Source organism: Orbicella faveolata, unplaced genomic scaffold, assembly GCF_042242905.1.
Source record: "Orbicella faveolata isolate gen_17 unplaced genomic scaffold, um_ofav_v1 contig_35, whole genome shotgun sequence".
NCBI lineage: Eukaryota > Metazoa > Cnidaria > Anthozoa > Scleractinia > Merulinidae > Orbicella > Orbicella faveolata.
The window spans coordinates 3,210,985-3,225,000 of record NW_028301564.1 but is presented as its reverse complement, the minus strand read 5'-3'; the positions used below and the strand labels follow the sequence as shown (position 1 = coordinate 3,225,000).

The 14,016-nt window shown below is 38.6% G+C and overlaps 1 long non-coding RNA gene across 1 annotated transcript; it reads right to left on the bottom strand.

Moving 5' to 3' along the window:
* Positions 1–7,280: 7,280 nt before the first annotated feature.
* Positions 7,281–13,000, bottom strand: LOC149102665 (uncharacterized). The gene is made up of 2 exons (XR_016202068.1): positions 12,674–13,000; positions 7,281–7,815 (listed from the first exon to the last, which is right to left on the bottom strand). It is a non-coding gene; the product is annotated as an uncharacterized LOC149102665 (long non-coding RNA).
* Positions 13,001–14,016: the final 1,016 nt, after the last annotated feature.

Here is a 14,016-nt window from a genome sequence, read left to right as displayed (position 1 = left end):
GATAAATTTAACGAAGTATATAAAACGTAATGTGCCAATATCTCCTACAATGACCGAAGCTGGTTCATCGTCGTTTCCGTAGTGTAGTGGCAGGGCGCTTATAAGTGGGGCGGTGAAACGGGCGGGTCCGAGGAAAAAGGTGTGATGCAGTAGACTGGGGTCTACTAAGACGAGCAGATTCCGCTTACTTGCACTCAAACTTAGATTTCTAAAGAAATTCCACGAGATTCCCTTCTACATGAATGAGCAACTTCTTTTGGCGCATTTTTGGTTCTGAGGCAATGGGAAAAGGTGAGTTTTTCAGGGTTGAAAACAGGATTTCAAATTTCGCGCTGTGAAGGAGTAAGATTAAGATTAGTACAGATCATTTTGGCGAATTGTACAGCGCCTACAGCAGGCATGGATAGGCGCTATATAAATATTTACTTATTATTATTATTATTATTATTATTATTTATTATTATAATGAGTAAGATCTGCTCGCGCTAGTTGTACGCGTAAGCTTTTCAGGCTTTTGACTTAAGAATAAAGTTTATGCAAGAAAACTCTCTACTCTGGTATCGAGTTATTTCTCAGAACAATGTTTAATCATAACCAAAATCTGTTTCGATAGTTTCTTATTGTTTCTGCTCGTTTGGCGAGTTTGCAGATGCTTTTGAATGGAAAATAAATCTGACGCGTGCAAGTAACAAATTTGCATAATGCAGTGCGTGCACTTTCAAGCCCGAGTCGGTGTTTTCAATTGTCAATATAAAATCTAGACTTGCCACAAAGTCGACCCTTTCTTAATCCTTGACTTATTTATCTCCCTCGAGACGGCGAGTGGGTAATCTTCGAGCGACGAAGTCGCGAGGGCGAGCGCGAGCGACCTAAGCCGCGAGAGGTCGACTTGTTTCACTTGCAGGAATGTGAATCACAGCGTAAATTTTTGGCGCGAAAAGTATGATTGACATTTCTCAATTTTCATGTGCTCCGCGCGCGATCGTCGCGAAAGCAGAAAATTATTTCCATCAAAACGTTTACGAGTGTACGAGTACTGTTCCCTAACTCAAATAAATTTATTTGTGTACAGTGCAGTATGTAGTCAGCAATTGACAAACGGCAAAAGCTGTTCCATTGAGTAATAATTTCTGAAAAGACAAAACCGTGTTTAAACGATAGAGAATTATTTTAGTCTAGATTAACCAGCTATCGACCAGAGAGCTGCCTGACAAATGCTATAAACTTATGTAGATCTAGCTTGTACCGAAAAGAATCCGAATTAACTAAAGAAGGCGTGATAAGTTGGGGAGAGCCTTAAATCTGTAAAGCTCTCTTGATAAAATAACGTTAAGAATCGAAGTCGCAACGAACGGCAGAGAATAAAAGCGCTGTTCCCAAAAGTCCTTCATCGATCGACGACTGCTTTCAACACCGTAAAACGGCCAAGGCAAAGTTGCTGCGGTGCCCTCTCTTTGTACAGAAGAAACTTGGTCATTCAACTAAAGCAACTAAAAGTGCAACAAGTACACAAACTGCGGGAACGGCCCTGTTCTTCTTCGAAAGGTCCAAACTTAATTAATTCTCTCAAACGATACAGATCACGCAAGAGCTCAGATCGTGTCCGTAAGTAAACAAACACGTATTGGTCGGATAAATAGCCTTCCACTGCTTTTCCCTGTCCTTCTTTCAAAGACTTGAAATTAAGTTGGATAGACCATATTCAATTGCTTCCATAAACTTCATATTCTTAAGTATATCCGAGAACAGAAGTTAAATGAAAAAGATTTTTGAATTCAGCAGACATTTGCTCTGCGAGTTGTGTCGTTGATCGCGCTCGACGTCATGACGTATAGTCAGTACTTGTTTGTTCATTGGTGAGTGTGTATTTACGTCACCGGTGGAAAAATCCACCGATAAAATTTGGCGCGCTACAAGTGGGAAAAGTCCTTTCCAACGGCGAAACCAACAGGCCAGGGAAGAATTATTGGAAAGGACTTCTAGAAGGTCTATATAAAATCTTGACAAAGATTATTCCCGTCATCTTTTGTGCTGAGATGCTGCAACAATTGTCGCCAACGCTATAAGGCTACTAACATCATGTGTGCTTCTTCAACGTAATGAAATTTTATAGTGCGAAAATGAAATAGACATGGAGTTTTGATAACTCAAACAAAATGGAAATTGAATCGTTATTCCGGTTGATCAATGAAAGCGCTACCGTAACTGTGCTGATTGTTTTTGCTGTCTTCCCATATTTTAAGCTAAACTATGTGTTCTCAAACATTCATCAGTCATAAACATATTTAAAGCCAGAGATATTGTTTGAGTTCGATGTACGTTTTCACACGAAAGAGTGGAAAGTCCAATTTGCCATGTTTATAGGTACAAAACACGCGTCGGCGGGCGTTCTTTTTCTGTCTTTTTCATCGACAACCAGCGATTTATTGGATTTTCACACAAACAAAACTGAGCAGTATTTACAGACGGACGTTTTTGTGCCTTGATGATACATCGCGTGTTGCTTTCAATTCAGGCGAAACTCAAACTCGCAAAATTTTATTACTTTTCGGTGTCTATGGCAAAATCCAAGCCAGCGTGTAACAAGAGTAGGGAAACTTTGAAGTTCTGAAACGCTGCTATATCCAAATATATCCAGCTGGTTTTTTACCACGTCGTGTAAAAGCTATCGATCTTCAACATATGTAAAATTTAGAGTGGAGTAATGTGGAGTACTCGTAAAAGAAGAAGCGGATCACGGCTTGGTCATTATAAGCGGGGCATACTTGCATTAGACACTGTCTTACTTCACTCAAATTTGGGCAGCCCACAACGACACTTTTTGATTTCCGGTTCGTCGAGAGGAAATTTTTGGCAGCCATTAATCTCACCGGAAGCGCGGAAGGAGCGCTCGTGCCAGTCCTTTTCCGCATCGCACATTGGACCAAGAGCGGACTGGTAGTGGTTATCACGTCCGCCTCACACGCGGAAGGTCGCCGGTTCGTGCCCGGCCGGAAACATTCTTTTTCATTTCTTTATTTGACGTCTGCAGCTTTTTTGCTTTGATCGCATGTCTCAATATTTTTTATGAACTGTTTGACGGTAACTCAGGGCTGGAGCCAGAGAAAAATTATGACTGAGGCAGCGTCCATGAAAAAACATATAAAAATGTTTTGGAGCTCTCAACCATCTATGTTATCTCTATTTTCTAGCTGTGGGACTATTTTTATTGTTATTTCAAAATGCGCGCCATAAAAACGGGTGAATTTGAAAGGTACTCCAAAGTTTATTTTTTGATTATTATTTTATGTTCCGGTGGCAACCGAGATGAATAAGCGTCCTTTCTTGGTCATTATATACACTTTGGAACACTCTTCCGTCTGACATCAAGAACAGCTCCTCAGTGTCCCTTTTTAAACATAAACTAAAAACGTTCCTTTTTAAGAAAGCATTTTTATAACTTTTTAGCGACATTTTTTTATTTTTACTTTATTTGTCTTAAGTGTTTTTAATATTTCTAACTGTAAAGCGCTTTTGAACTTTTAGGATATTGGCGCTATATAAATATTTTATTATTATTATTATTATTATTCTTGCCGTCTTGTCCGTCAAAAGCCTCTAAATAGCCTCATAAGAGTTTTGGATACGCCTGACATATTTTGGATACCGTGGTGGCATGGATCGCAGCAATCGGTGCGAAGTTGTTAACGCAGCATTTCTTGGTGCTGTACTATGGTTGGCGAAATGGTGCAAAATTCACAAAGTTTATATTCATTCACATGTAATGTTGTTATTATTATTCACGAATATATTTATTCACATTCAACAACTAAATTTATATTCAAGAAATATATTAATTCACATTTAACGACGTATTTCGTATTCACGAATATATTTATATATATCACCGTGTTGAACCAATATTTTGATCGTGAATGTAAATGAATATAAACCGTTGAATGTGAATGAATACATCCCGTAAATGTGAGTAAAGATATTCGTAAATACGAAATACGTCGTTAAATGTGAATTAATATATTTCTTGAATACAAATTTAGTTGTTGAATGTCAATAAATATATTCGTGAATAATAACAACATCATTAAATGGGTATGAATATAAACTTTGTGGATTTTGCGCCATTTCGCCAACTATACTGTGCGAAATGTTTTTTTGAGTATGGTAAGAACAAGGTTTAGATCGCTTCGCCGGCCCGTTACTCGTGGAAAACGCTCCAGAAATCGAATGCGAGTGATGATGCTCCTTCGTCGAAGAAACGTCGCCTTGATGTCAAAGGTTCTCCGACCAACAGCAAGGCATCTCCATCGAACAAAAAACCGAGCGGATATCGTTTCCAGTATGTCAGTATTTTACAAAGAGTTATCTAGGCCAGTGCTGTTTGCAAGGTGTGTTTGAAAGGCAGTCTTCTCTTATTTGAAAGGCCTACAGGTTGTGGTTTAATTGTCAGGGACGCTTTACAATGTGCAAACAACGCGTTTCGCGCATTCACAGAACCTCCAACTTCAGAAAAGATTGTTTGTGGAAATGCAAGATTTCATGACATAAACAGGAGACCAGCTGCCATAGCCATGCGAATTATCGGAAGGGGAAGAGCTAGTTTAACAAAATTCTGTGCTGTAATGAACATGCCAGGGCCAGTGGCCAAAACGTCTTTCAGGAGGAAGCGTTGCCGAGTGGTTCAGGACGCTGGTGTTGTAATCCGGAGGTCTTAGGTTCAAGGCCTCCACCCTGCCATTTAGCAGGATTTGTTTCTCGGTAGTCCCGAGTTCAAATCCTCGGTCGCTCTTTGTAAATAGGCAACTGGTCTGCCTCCCACCAGTTGGGATTTTTAACTAGGTTCATTTATTTGAAATATTTGTTTCCTTTGTTTCAGTGGCATGCCTGTAAACTGGCTAACCTTTGTGCTTGTATAGCTAAGTGCATGACCACTATAAATAAGATTCACATTTACATTTACATTAACCACGTGAACGCGCTTCCTCGTGTGTCTCGGCAAGTTGCGGAAACCGAAATGCAGAAGGCTACGAAAAAAGTAATAATGCCGAGGAAGACGAAGTTGTCGTTATGTAATATATCAAACACGAAAGACTGTGTTTGACCACATTTCCAAACACCGAGAAGAGAGTTGACAATACGACGCGTAGCCGAGCTTTTATGACGAACTTCGAGGTGTTTGGAAATGTGGCCATTCATGCACTGTCTTGAGTGTTGGATATATCTTCTCAATCGGAACCAAAACTAAGGAGAAAACGGAGAAATGAAATCGTAACAATCTATGCTAATTAAGATCAGATATCCAAACACCGTCACGGTCATGATTTCCTTTGTTTAAACTTGATGAATTATTACTGAGTTTGAGGATGCTTTGTCTTGTGATGGCACCTGGGCCAGGAGAGGTTTTCAGTCTGTGTATGGAATGGGTTCTGCCATTGATGTGGAAACAGGAAAAGTTGTTGACTTTGAAATGAAAAGTGTGCTACAGACTTTCCAGAAAATCAGGAAAATAAGCGATTTCGAAAATACCTACATGAAAGTTAAGTAATTTTCAAACTACTTTTCGAACTGCGTTGTGGAAAGAGCAACCTTGCTCTCAGGAATACATTGGCTGGATGGAGTCACATGGGCCCAAATGCACAGCTAAAAGCCATGGAGGCCCTAGGTGCTGTAGATGTATAGGGAGGTCCACTGAGAAGCACCGTTCGCGTTATGTGGACTTTGTAGGCGATGACAATTGCTCTTCTCATCGGGATGGGGTCAAATCAAAGCCTTACGGAGATGAGGTGGCATTGCGAAGAGTGGAATGTGTGGGCCATATTCAAAAGAGAATGGGAAGAAGGCCGAGAGGGAAGAAGAAAGCACATGTCGTTTTTGCGGGTATCTACTACAAAATAAACATAGCTTACTCGCTCAAATTATTAACTACAGGTAAATGTCGGAACCGCTTTGAAAACAACGCCTTTCAAAACAATTTTTGAGAATGTGATTATAAATCAGAATCTGATCATAATTCAAAACCCGTTATGAGCACGGTTCTTAATTAAATAAAAAGTAATATTAAATGTTTTGTTTACGTCGTCAGTATCGATACAGTTCTTTCACACAAGATAATATATGTTGGCATATAGCTTTCAGTGTTTAAAAGCACAACCTGTTAATTCGCCGGTAAGGCTGTGTTTCTAAACACAGCCATAAATAAATCAATTTATCGGGAGTACTTTACACATAACACTGACTAAGCAGTCGGTCTCAGTTTTTAACAAAAACGACACTAATCAAAACAAGTACAAGTAGGTATTTTTCACGGTACTTTTCATAGCGGCGCCCGTAATTTTCAAAATATTTTGAATAGTCAGAAGGAATTTATTTTTTCGTAAATTGACCGACATTCTCTGACAACATTTGAAGAGTTATAATTGTTGTCAGAGAAGCAAACATGACCAGATATCATAAACGTGGTAAACTGAATAAGAGACAGCCATTTTATTTGCCCGTAAAGATTACTAGCGTATTCAAAAGAACAGAAGGTCGGAGCAATAGTTTGAATAATGTAAAGAGGAATTTATTTTTTCGTTAATTGACCGACATTCTCTGACAACATTTGAAGAGTTATAAATGTTGTCAGAGAAGCAAACATGACCAAATATCATAAACGTGGTAAACTGAATAAGAGACAGCCAATTTATTTGCCCGTAAAGATTACTAGCGTATTCAAAAGAACAGAAAGAGCAATATTTTGAATAATGTAAAGAGGTACGTAGCGTAAATTGGACATTAAGCCAAATTCGGCCTCACTCACTGAGCCACTCTATCTGCGTTTGATAGTAGTTGCTCTTAATACCAGTGGCTTTTACCTCGTCACCAGTTTCTAAGTATCTTTTGTTCTGTGACATGAACAATGGAGTTATATAGCACTGATGAGATCATACAAAAATTGTTTTCAAGGGCGCCTAACGGTCTACTTAATCGACCCATCATGCGTTCGATAGTTTGCACCTGGCAACAGGTGATTGAAATGTGCTTTACATCAAACAAGTCAAACCTCTTGCTCACCTATCTTGCTCACCTTGCTCACCTAGGCTTGACCATTTCTGCAGAAGAGTTTCAACTCATAGCCATAATGGTAAAAAAAAAAACCCACATAATTTACAAGCAGCTTAAAGAAAATCAAATATCAATAATTATATGTGCCAACGCACTATAAAGGGGAACGTGGCCAGTGGTCTAGTAAATATTGTCAAACAAGTTGTTTCGGAGGGAGTTTTCTGTATTTAGTTCAATACTCAAGCATGATTTCATGTTTATTCTTAAAAGACACAAAAACGCATTTCACTGAACCATATATGGGAATATAGCCCCCATGTGAGAATTTAATAAAAGTACCATGATAGTTATTATCAAATGAGTTGTATGATCTGGTAAGTGTGTTTAACCTGTTTTAAAAAATTCATTGCATGTCTTATGATACTTAACTTTAACATTAAGGTATAATTCATACGATGAGGTGTGTAGTATGTGCTCGGCGACGTCCATCCCCTTGTACAACAACCGTGAAGTTTCTTCACGCTATTTACCGACGTGCCCTTAGAGGAAGCAATACAGATACTCGCCGATATAGCTTTTGTGAATAACTGGTTCAATGAAACACACCACTTGAACCTGAGCAGAATGGACCTTGCAGATCTTCTCAAAGCATCTACCAAAGACCAACTGTTCCAGTTCAATGGACAACTTTATGAACAGACCAATGGTTTCGCCATGGGCTCTCCACTCGGGCCACTGCTCGCTAATGTCCTCATGGGATCCATTGAAGAAACTCTGGTTCATGAAGGCAAAATGCCGTCATTTTACAAGAGATACGTTGACGACACTTTAACTATAATGCCTGACACAGCATCAGCTGCTACCTTTCTTTTGGTCCAGGCTGAATATTCTAATTTGTCTACCTATTTTAGACTAAAAGTTCTCTTGTGAATGTTCTTAGATTATAGCGTATAACCTCTTGCAGAGATGAATTTAGCATCGAACATACGGGTAGTGCTTAGTTATACGGTTTAGTTAAGAAGATAAAATTTCATTGTACGCAAATTTTCAACATACGTAATTGTATTCTTTTCAAAATCTCAGCCTCGGGTTAATTCTTAAAATCGTCTTAAAATTTCGCAAACTTCAGCCTCGATATTATTACAAAAAATAAAGAGAGTATGGAAGATTGCTGTCAGCTGTCCAAAGGAGTAGTTCATCTCCAGCTCTTTCGACATATATGTTTTTCAAAATTTAAATGCATGGAGATCAACGGCTATATATATTGCTGGCGGAAGACACTGAAAACGTTCTACTCCCGAACTAGACGCTCTAAGAGCGTTTACTCGGGTTTCGTACCGAAGTATCAAATCGTACTTTACAAAAACGCGTATTGGACACAATAAAAACAAATTAAAGAATCAGGATATTTTAGCACAAGAGTTCCACTTAGATATTTAGTATTCGAGTTGTTTCGTTGAGTATCCTCTAATCCAATCGCAAGTTGTGAGCTTAAACCACTTTGGTTCAAGAATCAAGCACAGCTGCTGTCTACGCGAAGAACTTGTTCGCAAAGAATTTTCCAGGTCTTTTTACAACTTATGGCGATTACATTGTACATGCTAGCAGAAATTGTACGAAGTTCGTTTACTGGTCGTGGCGATCCGAGTGAATTGTGCAGCTGAACATCTTTGCCGTGTCGCGATCTTAAATCCTTTTCAAGAGTCTCATCCCGTTTGGAGGGCGACTAGATAAGATCCTTCGCGAAAACAACAGTCCTAGGACAAGGCGCAAATTGCATTGCACTTAAGAGTGCCTGCCTGTTAAAATCAGACAAATTCTTAATTTCGCGGCAAGGGTCGAAAATTCGATTTCGCTCATATTCTTATGGTAGATAGGCTAGGGCATGACAAAAACTACTGGATAGTTTTTTTGGCAAAATATCCTTTTATTTCAAAGAAATATGCAAATTACCAAATTCCGTTAAAATCGTCATTTGACGCACCATTTTATTAAGCAAGTTTGAGAGCCTCGCATGCAAAACCACATCTTTCTTCCGTCTTTAAAACACTCAAATATTTTTGTGCAATGTTTAAATGTGTACTGGGTTGATTTTAGGGAATGTTGCGTTGTCTTTTTGGGTGCAAAATAATTAAATTTCGAAGACATGTATTTCATTCACTTAAAAGTACTTCGTGAATATAATTAATTTTCACTATGTGCGAAACCTTCAAATGGATCAAGCTTCTGGTGGTTGAATCGCAGAAGGATGGTCTACAGATTCTTGTAAAAATTTCTTTGGGCAAATGATTGTGAGCGACGCGAGAGCTTTTCAAAGTACGTCAAAAATGCAAATATTTGACCATCCGTCGTCAAATTTCAATTTACCGGTTAGACGTATATTTTAGCTTGTGCCACACGACTTGACCTATAATAAGTTGCAATAGACACAGAGCTGATAATTTCGAAATGTTCTAACCTTATTTGTTGTAAAAGGCAGGTCCAAAGCCGATTTGACGTGTTTCTAGTCGATCTCTCACCATTCGTCGCACATAAAGCAGAAGTTCGCTTTTGTTTACACAAGGTTAACGTCCGATGTACATCGCCTACTGTCAACCTATTTTTGGTCGAATACTATGAATCTGTGACCATCTTTCTGCGCTTATGAACATCACTGCATCTAAGTCTAAAACAGCTGAGTCATTTGTAGATAGTTGCTTGCTTTACGCTTCGCCAACATATTGTGTTTGATCGATTGCTGACCATTGCTGACAAGCGTGTCGGCGCAGCACAATCTTACAGCCGTTATTTGTTCGTCACGCAATGCTGTCACGGCATATGCTGCACATTTTGATCTATTTTGTATAGAGTACTCTCGGGATAACTGAAACAATTTAATCATTGTTCATCTGTTTGTTCATATATATAATAATATGTACATATTTATATAATCGCGTTCTATAGTGTACATGGCGTCGGTCCACATCACGTTTGTTGTACGTTCTGACATTTCAGACAACAGCTGATAAAGCTAGTGCCTGTACTCACTAGAATTTTAAGAAAATCGCCATAAGCAAATTATAGGTCAATGAAGCAAGAACTAACTGAAATAAAAATAGGAAATCACAACGTGTCTAATTCGTGAGAAAAACAGACTAAGTTTAATTAGTAATTACGTGAGTAAATAGCCCTGGCCATGCCATTTTATTTGGCGTATTTTGTTTACTTAGTGGCGAGGCATTGGTATGTTGTTGTCAATACAGTCCAAAATTATCGTCAGTAAAATATTATAAATAAAACACCTATTGACCGGTTACCTCCGCGGCCACCATTTGGTCATTCCGATAAGGGTTTCATTATTGTCTTTACCCCTATTAAGCGGCCACCCAAAATTTAAGAACTTTGTTTTGGAAAGGGCGATGGCAGATAAGAGTCTGAAATTGAAGGTGCATGACGAGTGATAATTCAAACACACGTCTATCATGATTGTCTTGCATGTTCACCAAGAAATTTATAGCCTGACAGTGAAAAATTAAATATTCTAGGTACACCAATCTCTATTTAAGCGGCTAGCCCCATTTAGCGGTCACCACCCATTTCCCCGAGGGTAGCCCACTGTATTACATGTAAACCAAAAATAATTGCGTAGCGCGAAAAGACCTAGGTATGAGTTTAGCGTTACAGTATTACGCAGGGCATGTAGGTAGCGGTGGTCGAGTAAAAGATAACAACAGGGGCAATGGTAAACTATTCATTCTTTTCATTTCTTAATTCAATCTCTTCCTACTCAACACGATTGTGTGCTCCCAGTGATTCCAAGCCTTACGGAGCCTTACGTATTAGGATAGAAATTGTCCTACCCCTACCCCCTAAAATGGGATGACAGCATTGCGTGACGAACAAGGAACCGCTGCAAGCAAAGATTCAAGCCATCAAACCATGATGATCAAACGTAATATTTTGGTGTGGTGCAAAGCAAGCAACTATCTACAAATGACTCAGCCGTTTTAGACTTAGATGCAGTGGTAATCATATGTGTCGAAAGAGGGTCACAGATTCATGGTATTCGACCGTTAAATAAGTTGACAGTTGGCGATGTACATCGGACGTTATGTAAACAAAAGCAAACTTCTGCTTTATGTGCGACGAATGGTGAGAGAAACACGTCAAATCGGTTTTGCACCTGCCTTTTACAGCAAATGAGGTTAGAACATTTCGAAATTATCAGCTCTGTGTCTATTTCAATTTAACATAGGTCAAATCATGTGACGCATGCTAAAATATACGTCTAACCCGTAAATTGAAATTTGACGACGGATGGTCAAATATTTGCAATTTTGACGTACTTTGAAAAGCTCTCGCGTCGCTCACAATCATTTGCCCAAAGAAATTTTTACAAGAATCTGTAGACCATCCTTCTGCGATTCAACCACCAGAAGCTTGATCCATTTGAAGGTTTCGCACATAGTGAAAATTAATTATATTCACGAAGTACTTTTAAGTGAATGAAATACATGTCTTCGAAATTTAATTATTTTGCACCCAAAAAGACAACGCAACATTCCCTAAAATCAACCCAGTACACATTTAAACATTGCACAAAAATATTTGAGTGTTTTAAAGACGGAAGAATGACGTGGTTTTGCATGCGAGGCTCTCAAACTTGTGTAATAAAATGGTGCGTCAAATGACGATTTTAACGGAATTTGGTAATTTGCATATTTCTTTGAACTAAAAGGATATTTTGCCAAAAAAACTATCCAGTAGTTTTTGTCATGCCCTAGCCTATCTACCATGAAAATATGAGCGAAATCGAATTTTTGACCCTTGCCGAGTTATTTTCCATTTTTGTGGACAGGGACTCTTAATTTGCATAAACGGTCAAGTTTTTTTTTTGCGGATAACTTCCGAGAATTTGCGACCCTTAACGCAGTTTATGAAGAAGTATTCAAGCTACATATTTTTATTGAATCAAGGCAGCAGTACTTTTAAAAAGGAACTCATTTATAAGGGAAGATGCGGCATTCTGTTTTGCTATTTATTTTGGTTTCATACTGGTCTAGTTCATGTCACGCAACGTGATTTTCTTTAGCAGTCAGACACAGTTTTCTAAAAGAATTGGCGATTGCTAAGACTGCTGAATATATTTGAACTACTAGTGAAATAACTGGCTAAACTATCGTCAATGCAGATTTTCCTTAGGACTTGGCAAGAACATTGGTTCGTCAATAATCCCGCACAATTCCCCGCACAATCGAAGGTTTAATTTTTCCGCACAATTTGCCTCCAAAATCACACGTTAGTTTTTTCCTGCACCCTACTAGAAAGCCAACTAAACTTGGAGGTAAGATATTTAATTCACATTACCGAATGTCTTATCTCTACAACTTTAGGGATCGACATATTTTGCGCGGTGCAAGAAACAAGTCGCATGTTTTTAATGAGCTACTACGAGTCCAAAAGCGTTTTCGTATTTAGCTCGTTTTATTGCAATATGATTTGTTTTTACTGCAATGTTCTAAATAATAACAGCAGTAGCCACATACCGTCATTGACTGCCTGTTTTTTGTCAGTATTTTCGTAGTTTCAACTCATACTGCGATCAGCTCAGTTGTTATCTCACCAGAACGTTTCGAGCGTGAACTTTGCTTACCTGGCTGGATTTCAAGCAATATAATTCGTGGACCGACCCTTTCCGAAAACGATCGACATCTTTGTATGTGAGATGAACGTATAAGGCGCGATTCTTGCTTAAACGATCTACGCAAAACACCGCAGTCTTCCACGGAGAGCGGGCAATGTCGTGTTTCTCGTCTCCAGTTTCCACGGTCTACGCATGGAACGCCTGGGACCATAAGCCCCCCTTTTGGCGACCAAAACGCTTGCATTTTAAGACTCGGGCTTTCCTACGGAAGCCCGAGTAATAAAAAGAAAAGAACATACAAATATAAAACCCCTGTTAAAATCAAGTCCACCAACTGTAAATATTTGGAGCCGTAAATAGTTTTATTTTCAATAAAAAAACCCAAAAAAGCTCATAACTACTCAAAACAAACATAGCTTTCACGCTCAAATTATTGACTACAGGTAAATGTCGGAACCGCTTTGAAAACAACGCCTTTCAAAACAATCTTTGCGAATGTGATTATAAATCAACACCTGTTATGAGCACAATTCTTAATTAAATAAAAAAGAAATATTAAATGTTTTGTGTACGTCGTCAGTATCGATACAATTCTTTCACACAAGATAATATATGTTGGCATATAGCTTTTAGAGTTAAAAAGCACAACCTCTTAGTTCGTCGGTAAGGCTGTGTTTTTAAACATAGCCTTAAATAAATCAATTTATTATGAGAACTTTACACATAACACTGACTAAGCAGTCGGTCTCAGTTTTTAACAAAAACGACACTAGTCAAAACAAGTACGCGTAGGTATTTTCACCGTGCTTTTCATAGCGCCGCCCGTAATTTTCAAATATTTTGAATAGTCAGAAGGAATTTATTTTTTCGTAAATTGATCGACATTCTCTGACAACATTTGTAGAGTTATAAATGTTTTCAGAGAAGCAAACATGACCAAATATCATAAACTTGGTAAACTGAATAAGAGACAGCCATTTTATTTGCCCGTAAAGTTCACTAGCGTATTCAAAAGAACAGAAAGAGCAATACTTTGAATAATGTAACGAGGTACGTAGCGTAAATTGGACATTAAGCCAAATTCGGCCTCACTCACTGAGCCGGTCTATCTGAGTTTGATAGTAGATGCTCTTAATACCAGTGGCTTTTACCTCGTCACCAGTTTCTAAGTATCTTTTGTTCTGTGACATGAACAAATGGAGTTATATAGCACTGATGAAATAATACAAAAATTGTTTCAAGGGCGCCTAACGGTCTACTTAATCGACCCATCATGCGTTCGATAGTTTGCACCCGGCAACAGGTGATTGAAATGTGCTTTACATCAAACAAGTCAAACCTCTTGCTCACCT